The following is a 13,524-nucleotide window of genomic DNA, read 5'->3' on the forward strand; positions in this document are numbered from 1 at the left end:
CCCCAAATGAATCATGTTAAATATTATTTGAAGATAAAATTAGTTCAATCAAACTATGTATCAGTAATAGAAATATTTCTCGAAAATTGTATGGATCCAAGCAATATTGAACTCTAGTCTCTTTCAAACAAACGCTTGGCTGACACCGTAAATCTCTGAGAAGCAGAGAGTCTCTCCTGCTTCTCAGAGATTTACGGTGTCAGCCGATCGTCAAGTTGATCGAAACTATATTGAACTCTGGCGTAGGAATACATACGACTACAAAAATATCTAAATTGTTCGTACCATTTAAAATCTGACTATTTTCAAGGTATTTGTAAATACGTTTCCTTGAAAAAACAATGCTTTAGCATACATTACATCGAATTTATTTATTTTCAAGAACTAAATCCTGTCAGCAGCGATGATTTGTGCTGAGGTCAAAACACTGATTCACTTTCGGTTTGTCTGAGTAACTGCATAGGAGAGTTGATTAAAATCAACTCCCAAAAATCAGAAACACTTTAATATTGTAGGATGAAAAAAGAATCAAAATTTCTTAAAAATTTAAGAAATCTATAGGAAATACTGGGTAAGCAATATCAATTTTTGTGTAAATATTAATTCCACTTTCGTAGTGCAAGCTGATTGACATCATATCATTGAAGAACAGAAACTTCATATCTTAAACAGATGTCAATGTAATTGCAAAATCTATATTTATTTTTATCAACTTTTAAGCTGAGATAAAAAAAAAATAGCGACATTGACCTGACCTTTTAAGAGAACAAAGTGGTCAAATTTGATTAAACAGATAAAATCATTTGGTTATATAATATGTCTGACTTTGTCAAACTTTCACAAATTTCTTGATATAAAAAATATGTCTTATAATGAGAAGACTCCTTCCATAACTCAAATTCTGTGTTTTTCATTTATCTTCATCTTGCGTTTATTACCTGGACAAGGTCCTGTTTCTTTTCTTGTCCAACATTAAATGAGAAGTGAGGAACTTTGTTTAAAACTGATATATATGTAAAAACAAACCAAATTATAACCGAAAAGCTGTTTGTTGAGTTAAATTCTTGATGATATTTTCAAAAAAAATCATTCCTTATAGATAAAGGGTTTTCTTTTACCCAAATTTTCTCTTCTCTTCACGTAAAACATAACTTTCTTTCAAAGTTAAGGAATTTTTCATGATAATTTAATTCCATTAAGCTGATTGAGAATAACTTTTGCTAAAGATTACTCTATATGTACAAAATAAATTATGTCCGTTCTCCCCACATGTGCAATACAAACGAATTGTACACAGTAGCTATAATGTAATTACATATACAGTACAGGAATAAAAACAGCTACTTCAAATCTATGCAATATTATCTATTAAAACGAATGTATTTCATTGCATTATTTGTGATCATAACGCTAACAGCCTATTGCAAGCACAGTAGGCTGTTAGCGTTATGATCACAAATATGATCCACATCAATTTGAAAAGTAATGAAAACCAATGACCGTCTTATACGAATAGCACACATGAATTGGGTTAGTAGATAAGGCTTGCTAAATCACAATCATAGCTATCATGAGAAGCGTGTTGATTACTTCCTTTATTCTAGGCACAGGTTTGATTTATATTATGTCAACTGTGAACTTGTTCTGATTTTTTTTAATGATCGTAAAAATATGTAACATAAACGAGCATTTCATCCGGGTTTGCAGTGGTCAGTGTTTTAAATAAAGGATGACATATTTATGTGGAAAAATAATTCTTTGCTTGGTCTTATGCATGGCTACAAACTGTAAACATGCCCGTTCTACGTAGTTTGTTTAAAATTTGAGAAGCTGTGACGAATATTTAAAATCATTGTTTCTCGGGACCTTTAAGAAACACAATATAAGTCAATAATCATGTTTGTTCTAAAGATTGGTTTGAATATATATATATATATATATATATATATATATCAAACTTGTTTCTTGTTTGTTGTGACTTAAATCTCAATCTCTCTCTCTCTCTCTCTCTCTCTCTCTCTCTCTCTCTCTCTCTCTCTCTCTCATAACACTGACTTTAGTCATTTTGTATAAATCATCTCATTTTTATTCAAAGATTATTAGAAACAATAATGTACAGGACATGAACACATCTTAGGTATAATATTATAATATGTACATTTCACCAATTCAATTGATAACAATCCAATAGCTAAACGGAAAATAGCGGTTCTTATAGGTATACGTAGTTGTTTAGCTTTCGAAATGATACAGTCTTTAATTTTTATTCAATGACACAAATGAAACTTCTGTTAATTACATTAAATGTTTACTTATGTGTCCTTGAAATGATTAACAAAGTTCTTGGTATCGTAAAAGTGGTGTTTTATTAGCTTTGTTTCTCGTTAAAGAAGGTCAGAAACGACCTATCTTATAATATTTTCTTATCTTTGCAATGTGAAGATTTCAACAACGTAATTTCATATTTACTTTTGCTGTTGTATGATTTTTCTAATGAAAATGGAAAATGTATTACGTAACTTAATCAATGTCAATAAGCGTCTAATTGCATTTTGCATGCTAAAATAAGAAATTTCTAAAATATTTTAAATCCAGAAACTTGACTGGTAATCTTCCCTTAGTTTTTTTGGTATTGAAATGTTTGAATGCAAACAAAAAAGGACCAATCTTTCACTGAAAATTAACTTAAAGTGAGGAACGTCCGTCATATTAAGGTTTCTTTTTTCATCATGCAATCTTTTTTGTTATAGTATTGTCGCAGCCCGCCCCGTGTCCTCATGGTTGGGTGAATCGCGGGTCATCATGCTACGCCTTTATTACAGATGCCCCAGACGGATGGACAGAAGCAGAGGTCTACATATTTGACGAATTGCCGTAAATCCTTACATTCAAGAAACATTTTTGAAACCTAGCTCAAACATATCTATAATTGATATGTAATGTATTTTATTTTTATATCCTTTTTACAGTTTCACTGTAACTTAATGCATTCGCGATTGGTTGAAATTGAGACAGTTGTTGAGGATGGATTTCTTCGATTGCATCTGATGGACAACAAGGCAACAGGTAAGGATTTTGAGCATTTCTAGGTCATCTGAGTCTCCTACTTGACTCATTGCTTCTGGTATCTTTTCCCATCCGTCGTTGTGTACTTATTTCGGGTTTCGGGTGTCGTGCGTAAATATTAAATCGTATACAGCATCTACGCAACTACTATCAGTTTAAACTTAACTAAGTATACTACCGGTACGTAGCATTTTTTAAATTTTAAAATTTGTGACAACCACTGCCAGGGGATTGTACATTTTTGTGATAGACGTTGCATGTGTAAAAATATATAAACATTTACATCCGGGTGTTTTTTTTTGGGGGGGGGGTGGGGGGGGGGTGGGGGTGGAATAGTATGACTGGTATTAATCTGAAGTTGCAGTAATTCAAAAGTCTTAATTTTTGTTGAAAATCTAACAAACACCTAATAAATCTCTGCCAGTCAGCAACTGAAAACCCATTCTAACTCTTCCAGGAAGCTTTTGGATTGGATTGACAGACACATTGGTAGAGGGAGAGTGGGTTTGGATGTCAACCCAGACAATTGCTAAGTACACAAACTGGTGGCCCGGGGAACCCAATAACCTAAACACTGAAGACTGTGCTACCTTAAAATCTGGTTATTCGTTTCATTGGAATGACGAATCATGTTCAAACAAAAATAATTTTATTTGTTAAAAGGAGTAAGTTTTCATACTGGGAAGATTTACATACTGATCAAACTCTATTTTTGACTTTTACATGTACGAAATCGTACTCAGTGTTTCTAATGCTCATCTTAGATCTCTACAGGTCTCACGGAGAGGAAAATGTCATTGGACGAGCCGTCGCTTGGCTTATAATAAACAAAAATATGCATTTGATTGAGTTTGCTCATTACTAAGTATGCCAGAAAATACGCAATGGTATCATTGTATTGTATGTAGTTACTAATGTTTTGAATCTTTTTTAACAATATTTATTACTGTTCTTATAAATGCAGTAGCATTCAGTGCAGACAATTTTCAGTCATTTTATACATAAAGTATGCAACTTTAATAATATGATATGAAAGTTTAAATACAAAGCTTTGAGATTGGTATGCAATTCTATGATGTTAAAATGAAAGACTTAATGGTATAGTATGGTATGGTATAGTATGCTTGATATTTGAACAAAAACGCCTCCTCAACATACGGAACATTTTAAAATATTTTGATGTTAAATAATACGAAAGCCGAGAAGGATCATTCGAGATTCGAGATTCGAAATACGAGATTCGAAATACGAGATTCGAGATTCGAAATTGGAGATTCAATATCTAAATTAACCAATCAAATCATGGATCTGAAACCTGTATCCTAGCAACATCAAACTGTTCTAAATAAAGATCATTCGTACATGCTCTTTCCTACAAATAAATGTCTTAATAGCTCTTAGTGGTTATAAAATGGTTAAATTAACATTGATGAATTACCCCACACAGTATAAACAATTAAATTAGAAATAACACTGTTGGCTTTGCGAATCTAAGTGGTTTTGTTTGCCCTGTATGTATTTCCCCCCGAACAATTTTAACCCGAAGTGTATTCGCCCCAACCGTGTAAAAATCGGCTCGCGAAGAAAGATCTGTTTAATCTAAATGTTTTAGCTATGAAACGAAACTCAATGAAATAATCGACATGTCAAAATATAGGTTATGATAAAGTTTTAAACCATAGAAGATATAATGATTTACAACCTCAAAGACAAAAATCCAGCTAGATAAGAATAGTATATTGTAGGGTATGACAATGCCATTGTCGATATGAGAGAGAGAGAGAGAGAGAGAGAGAGAGAGAGAGAGAGAGAGAGAGAGAGAGAGAGACAGACAGAGAGAGAGAGACAGACAGACAGACAGACACAGAGAGAGTTTTGTAGTGTCATATTCAGTTTGATTTAGAATTTGAAATTGATTTGATTTGTTACAAGCATATATAGACAATAATTAAGCCTCTAAAACGAGAAAAGAGAGGAGGTAGCTAGGGTAGGGCAGACCAACTAGCAAGCTTTAATTTTTACGGTGTTAGCGCACCTGTGATTTACATCGACTCTCTCTCTCTCTCTCTCTCTCTCTCTCTCTCTCTCTCTCTCTCTCTCTCTCTCTCTCTCTCTCTCTCTCTCTCTCATCACCTAGCATTTCCTTTTCCGTGAGGGGGTTTGGGGTATTTGTGATGTCTTACATTAGCTAGCGAAAATGAAAAAAAAAACATGAAATTTTCTTTAAATTGTGTGCGGATGTTGTACGCCAATAATCTGTTTTCAGTATATACATTTCAAGAGGGGGGGGGGGGGGGGCTATATAGTCCTAATTAATTTGTCAGTTATTCTGGCCCCGCTTTGTTTTCTCTTCGTTTTCCATGTTTGTTTTTTTTTGGCTCGGCAAATTAATATAAAACTTTCTGTGTAGCTCCATAACGATGCACTGTAAATAAATTATGAGTAGTTTTACTTTTGATAAACAGGTACATATCCGTACTTGATTTTTAATTTGACTCTTGTAATCGGATTTAATATTCCAATATTTATAGGGTAGGAAAGAGTAGACGGGACTTTTTTGCGCATATCCTACTGTACCATTCATTCAACACAGGTATTAGCACTCATCGAGTTCGACTTGCTTTCCTTTTCTTTCATCCACTGGATTTAAAGCTATTAATTTTTGAAAATATTTTGAATTTATGGCCTGATTATATATAAATTAGAGCTGCGCTGGTGCATATATTTACCCAAATGGACCAAAATATAACCAAATGAATCTAAAAATTTTGACAAAATTAGTTTTAAACGTACGACTCTTTTCAATTCTAATCGGGTATGTCCTTTAGAAAAATCTTGAACCACACACATTTTAGCAAATAAAACGGCAATTGTTTCATTTTTTTAAGGGGAGGGAGGTGGTGCCGGTAAAGGACATGTATTGCTTGTGGCAGTTGTGCTATACTCTCATCTGTTATAATAGGTAATACTACATATTGATATAAAATGAAAGTTTCCAATTACACTGTACATAGCTTCTATCACGCATTTTGACCCGTGCGATAGTTTAAAACAATTTTCAAAGCATTTAATGTAATTCAACCGATCATTTTTGAAATTTAATTTTCTGGATCCCCGCCTGATACGTCCGCCTTCTTGTATATTAGAATTACATGTACGTTGACCATATGTACACATTAACTTAATCGGCTGTGTTATGGGACGATAACATTTTTTATCAATGTTTTTGCAGGATATGTAACAAATAACAGCCTATTTGTGGGTTTTTGCACTGATTATTTGAGATAATTTGCCGCCATCTTTTATGCATTCCACACACCACTCACAGTTTCTTTATTTGTTCTGTGTGTATGGCGACAAATTGGTAAATTTGCACCACTCACCCCTTGTAGCTTCATCCTGATTACATTTTATCTGGCTAAGTGTAATGTAGTAGTATATTAAATACACACATCTTTGTTTGCAGTGCTTATTTACATCTTTAGAGATTTACTTACAAAAAAAGTAAACATTTGTATGACTTAATTGTAACTATTGTCAATTTTGGTGCGGTGGGGGGTAGGGGGGTAGGAAACTACACAGAAACTTAACTTGGCTGTGAAACATATGCTTTTATTCTTTCTTGTTGATATATCAATGAATGAATTATAACAAAATATATGTACAACAATTAATTTTGAAATATTCATGCACAATCAAATAAAAGGTTTTACTGTTCTCTGCACAAGAAATCGGCAATGTGAACAAATTGGCACCCTATCATCCCTACCTTTAATTGTAGAGAGTAGGTATCCTTCTATATTGAAAACAATTCCAAAAGTAAGACTCATAATAAGTTGTTTACTGAGGAAAAGGAAAAAAAATTGTATTTATTGATAATTCCGTATGATGTGATAATATCTCAATGATTTGTTTATAATCATAGTACTAGTGTATCACTTTATGCATACATAAATACGATAAGTAATGCTTATATTTATTAGTGAAACAGGACAGATTATTTATATTTAGATTATTTAGATACATGTACTAATCTTCATGCGGGGATCTAGAAAGGAGGGGGTCAGGGGATCTGGACCCCCTCCTCGGGAAAATTGGAGCTTATTAAATTTACATAGTAAAATTTTTTAAAATTGGCCGAGGACCCCCTACAGAAAAAATTAGCTACGCTTATGAAGTTCTCTACCAAAAATGCATTTTTACACAAAAGGGGTGAATAAACCCGGGTTTTAAACTATTACTGGTGGTGAAATACCTTAGGGTTCAAACGCAGGTGGAAATGCACCAGGGCAAACAAAATCACTTAGATCCGCGAAGCACACTGCATTATTACTAGTCTACTTAGATATTTTGTGTAAAAGTAAATACAAATAATTATTTAGTTAGGTAGGGAGAAGTGAACATAGCATTTATTTGTATATAAGAGCATGTACGTATGATTTTTATTTAGAACAGTTTGATGTTGCTAGGATACAGGTTTCAGATCCATGATTTGATTGGTTAATTTAGATAATTATTGAATCTCGAATTTCGAATCTCGAATCTCGTATTTCGAATCTCGTATTTCGAATCTCGAATCTCGAATGATCCTTCTCGGCTTTCGTAAAATAATGAAAAAAGATAATGTTTACCATTAAACATTTATTCTTGTTTAAGCCGGGCTCTGCTGAAAGCAGAGTCTTGGCTGTAGGCAGGCAAATCGCCAATGTTACTATAAATAGAACAACTTCAAAAGTAAACAAAAAACCAAACACCGTCAAAGTAAAAGCTTCCGCTATACCAAATAGATACACAAAAAGCCACGTATTGTCAAAAGTGTTGGTATTTTCTTTCTTTTTTTTTAATTTCAAGAGCATTGTCTATCTTAGTTTTCTTATTAATAACATGTTTTAAAAACAAGACTATGCATTTTGGACACATCCAATCGCATTAATTAATTAAGAACTACTTTGCTGCGCATTGAAGAAATGGGGACTTAATATATAATGCTTGTTTCAAAAATCCTGACTGTTGAACTTTTTTCTTCTAAACAGACATATTTTCGTTTATATCCGCTTACAAAATATGGTCGCTCTCTGACGCTTTGCCGACATTAAAAGCACGAGAGAAAAAGAAAAAGAGAGAGAGAGAGATAGTTTTAAGTCTTTACTACACAATATGCAAATAGACACACCGAAAGAGTCCGGCTTTCAGTAAATCAGTACTTTGATTAATCATTAAAACCCGAGTTGTAATTATGTTGTATGTTATGCTTATAGTATGTTATGGAATTATGGTTATCTATTACGAATAATCTAATGGTATGCTTAAATATTTGATGCTATTGTATGAGATTCCAATGCTTTGGTATGCTATGGTGTAAGCTGTCAAGATATGCTTTAACTGACTAAATATGCACCTGATCCTCCCCCATCCATTTTCTCGAGACTAAGGGGTAGGTTTGCTACGTGATGTGTGCGAGGATCTACTGGATGATTGTACGAACTTTGATTCCTTAAAAAAGTCCCTTATACGGTAAAGTCATAGTTTAATGGCGTCAAAGTGCAAAAAACAATAAACATAGCTTAAATAAGCAAAATTTGAAGGCGCCCAAACAAGGAGGCGTGATAATTAAGGGACGCAGGTGTCGTTTGACACATAGATATTTGGGCGCATGTTCCAACAAATATACATGTAATGAATGTAACCTTGCCCCAATTCCCTCAAGAATCTACTTTCAACAAAGAACCACAAGCCGAAGTTTTGACAATAGAGATTTTACAAAATACCAATCGGATTCGAAAAGTGTCATTTTTAAATAAGAAAATGATACTTGTTTGAATTGTTGAGTAGCTTGACTTTAGTCATTTATTCTCTTTTTCATGATATCCCCAAGTTTTACGGAATTACGATCCCGGTGCTTAAAGCTTTTTAGAATTAAGAAATGAATTTAATATTTTTTTCTATTGATCGACGTATCAAAGAAAAAATTGACCGGAAAACTTCATCAATGCGCGTAGCGCATTGATGAAAAAGTTTTCCGGTCAAGTTTTTCTTTGATACGTCGATCAATAGAAAAAAATATTAAATTCATTTCTTATCATTTAATAAAACATTTTTAAATAAAAACAAGTGAAGTGTCATTGATCACAAATGTAAATAATGTAAATGAAGCGGCGCGTATGAATACAAAACAACAACAGCAACAATATTCAAAATGGATGCGCCTTCAGCTGATGCAGAGCTATTGAGCTGAATTTAATGGATTAAACACAAATAGTGAGTTAAAATCTGAACCGGCTGAATTTAAAACAAAAGGAAAATACATGCGATAGCTTGTGATATTATTCACTGTGCAGAAAAACTCGTAATAAAACTAGTTTTCATGTGAGATCGCTGGAATATGCAACTGGACATAACCATCCAAGGAAAGGCGATCTTGGACGAAAATAGCTGATATGTCGACAAAGAATAGTATGTATAAGCGACTTTTGTAAACGGTGTGGTAACTAGATAGACAGTGATGTACTTAAATGGTATATCTGCCGCTTGGAATGCGCCGAAAGAGTTGATGCATTACTCATAGCTTTTCTTTACGACGCTTATTCTGATGACCGATCATGTACGTGTGTAAATTTAAAAATTATCGTTACCAAATTTGAACAGCAGTGTTACCGTGAAAGTTTATAGGCTTATATGTTCGTTATAATATTCCTGGAAAAGTAACAGCCAGCCTCGCTGTAAAAGTTGATTGATCTCAAGCAGACGAAATCGTGAGAAGACGCTTAATTTTCCATTTCGTGAATCAAATAATGTGTTTTGTTTATTATTTTTAAGGTTAAACTTTCAAGTATTTATATTCACAAGGTTGCATTTTGTTCGCTGACAATAAAACAGACACAACTTTACATTTTGTTGACAGTGTTTATCTTGGAAATTCCCGTTCTATAAAAAGTGTTAGATCAGAACAGTTGAGAAAAGTAGATCCGGCAAAAATTTTATTGATGCAGGTATCAAAGAAATTTTTCGACCAATCAGAAGCGCCGATATCTCATCAAATGAATAATTATTAAATGATAGCATAATGAAATACGATCATTTTATGAAATATTAGCAAGTAACATTTAAGTAACAGCATATGATTAAAAGGTATCATCATGCAATGTTGAAGTATCAGCATGTTATGATAAAATATCGCCATGTAATGTTGAAGTATCAGCATGTAATGTTAAAGTACCAGAATGTAATGTTGAAGTACCAGCATGTAATGTTGAAGTATCAGCATGTAATGTTAAAGTATCTAGATGTAATGTAAAAGTATCATCATATAATTCTGAAAACAAGCAACTTATTTAGTACGATATTAAAGAATCTGTTTAGCCAATCATGAAGCAGAATTGAATTAAACTTACGCTCTATTAAAAAAATAATTGTCTTCGTAAGTCCTGGAAAACTGAAAAGTAACCGGAATGGTTAACAGAATTTCTGCTAACTACTTCGATTCATTGAATCAGAAATCACGCCCGAGGAGATCGAGATTAAGCCGTCGGTGCCGGATGAAAAGTCTTACTACAAAGAATGCAACTTTCAAACCTTAGGTATGCCTGACGTCATAGTTTACATTTATTTGCGTCTGCCTTTGTTGCATAAAAAACTGGCCTTTGCAATCTTATCTTAGTTTGTCTTTATTCGATAGTTTAAAAAAAGATTCTGAATGAACAAATAGCATGTGAAAAGTTTATTAGCGCCCATTTTTTACTCTGACCATCCAATCTGCATGACATTTATAGCAAACTAACAATGTTAGAATCTAATTGTCCACAAGATTATTATGTATGACTTTTTCCACGCTTTGTGACGTTATGTCATAAGACCCCCTTTCTCAAACACTGGCTATTATAACTGTTAAAACACATCATTTTAATGTACAGACGAATTGATTTTCTATTACTCTCATATTGAATGTAATTGATTCTAAACAATAATCGGGTGTCTATTTTCACAAATCAGTCAAATTGTACATTCAGCATGTAGAACTATTTCATTGCAATTAAATGTTTGTTTTATCTTTTGAAAACGAATTATTTAATTCCGTTTAATGATGTTGCATTGTAGTTCAAAATTTGTTTTCTTTGATAAATGCAATGCTTGTTAAGCAAGAAATAATCATAATTGTTGTGTTTATTAACGTGCCAAAAGACAATACCGATCACTACGACACATTTATGTAAAATTCGTCTGATTTCACCGTATACTGCTTCAATAACAATATGGGTGATGTCAAGGACACAAAATGGGACAGGGGTGTCCCTGTTGTGTCTGTGTGGGTGTGGTGGTTACTACAATAAAGTTCAATGGGTTTTTTAGAAAGGCGTCAAACGTCTATTTGATTAAGAAAAAGAATTCAACATCTCGATAATTTGGATTTTACAGAACTCATATATCGTTCTTTTGTAGACAACATATGGTATGTTAATATGTTTTACGGTGCTACCGTTCTGGCAAGCACAGAAAGAATTACACATACATTGCATCAGTGTCAACCTAGTGTTATTTAGGTATCAACGAACGTCAAAAAACTTTTGAGAGATTATTTCTCTACGATACATACAGCGCAAACCCCTACCCCTCTCCCGAGAGAGAGAGAGAGAGAGAGAGAGAGAGAAAGACAGACAGACAGAGACAGAGACTGTGTATGTGTCCGGTTCCTGTTTGTAGGTGTGTAATTTCCCACTTTTAAATTTAATGGTTTGACTATATGCATACATAATTTTTTTAACTGTTTATTTTTTCCCCTTATTCCTTTTTATTTAGTTCAAAATACCCTATTGTTTATTTCCTCCCAACTGATATACTCATATACTTACCTGCTACTGTACATTGTGCATGCACAATTAGCTTAAAAATTAATCGATATGACAGTAAAGTATGGCTCTTGCTAGTATATACTTTAATAATCTCTATATTAAAAAAAACCCAAATCATATGCCAATGAGACAGGTATCGCTGTCTATACTGAAATAGCTAGTACACGCATAACAGATGTTTGATCCACCTCTAAATTTATCGCGGGAAATATAGCGCGAGAGCACTGTGACGTCATGCATAACTTTGTTCGTCATTGTTTACGTATCTCAACTCAATACAAAGGTATGGACGAAACTAACAAATCTCTTGAGTCTCGCCAAAGCATATGCAGTACTCTAAACGTGTCTTCAAACCTTGAATGACGAGTTTAAAGTCGGCCATTTTTGGCATAGCACCACGGGTAAAAACATTAGAGATCATGATGGGACGTAGACAAAAAATTTTGTTTGATGAACTGTAGGTTTAGCTCGTTCTTCTTCCCGCGCACACTGGGTCTAAGAGCTCGCTTCGCTCGCCGGGGCTGCGCGCCGGCGAGCTGCGCTTGCTATTAACCAAAGCAATCATAGAATTATAATTGTCCTGTCTTCTAATGCGACACGTGCAAATCTAATTGGTTGGGTCTGGATAATTCAAATTTATTTATTTTATAAATACCTATCAAAGTTTCATAGAATTGGTCTTGAACCATTCTATAATTAAGTCAAACTCTCCCCAACCCCCTCCTTTGCAAACTTATCATGAATCAACGAAATAATAATATATAAAGCATATATATGGAAAATCAAAACATAAACAGGATTTCTTGTGATTTTCGATTGTATATGATTTTCAACCAAAGAAGAGTGTGTTTTCAATCCTCGAGACTTATAGAAAAAACACAAAGAGTTGGAAAATATCACTGTGAACCATGAGAAATTCTTTTTATCAGTGTTTACTACGTATTTTGTTAAACTTTGATCCTTTCTGTAAAAATCATAATGAAGAGCCATATCACACATGTACTACAAAACCTCATAAACTTTACGCATGTTAAAAAGATCCCTAAAGAGTAACATACATTTCCATTCCGTACATATCAATTGATAAAAAGAATAAAACAACATTTAATTCTTCACATTTACAACTCAAAACTTTTCAACTGATTTTGTTCACATTCTTTTTTCTACTTTAATCAACCTGCTTAACCTACGTAGTGTTTAATCTAATCTTTAATTATGATGTCAAGTTGTACACAGAATATACAGTGTTATATCCAAAACTTTTTACACTAATGATATCCACCGTATATTGATCTAAACAAATGATAAACGTATTTATTGTTCGAAAAAGTAAAAAAAAAAATGTTTATGACCTTTAAATATAACGACTAAGATTAATTCATAAAACCAAAAAAGGAAAATTAATTTGATTTTACACTTTTATGAGTCAGTTATAGTGGAAACAATGAAGCCAGTTTTTTTGCAGTGCTTGCCAGTTCCTCTCTAAGTTCCTCAGTACCGTCATTAAGATATGATGGTAATGCAATACTTTCTTCAGGCTGTCTAAGTGTCTCAGTACGTTTCTAAATTTATCAGCACTGTTAGTTTTTATCACAGTTTATCAGTAATGCTG

General features: G+C 33.3%; 1 long non-coding RNA gene across 1 annotated transcript; it reads left to right on the plus strand.

Moving 5' to 3' along the window:
- Nucleotides 1–1,553: 1,553 nt before the first annotated feature.
- On the plus strand, nucleotides 1,554–3,067 carry LOC136272325 (uncharacterized). The gene is made up of 3 exons (XR_010710305.1): nucleotides 1,554–1,610; nucleotides 2,751–2,851; nucleotides 2,970–3,067. It is a non-coding gene; the product is annotated as an uncharacterized lncRNA (long non-coding RNA).
- The last annotated feature ends 10,457 nt before the right edge of the window (nucleotides 3,068–13,524 follow it).

Source organism: Magallana gigas, chromosome 10 (assembly GCF_963853765.1).
Source record: "Magallana gigas chromosome 10, xbMagGiga1.1, whole genome shotgun sequence".
Classification (NCBI taxonomy): Eukaryota; Metazoa; Mollusca; class Bivalvia; order Ostreida; family Ostreidae; genus Magallana; species Magallana gigas.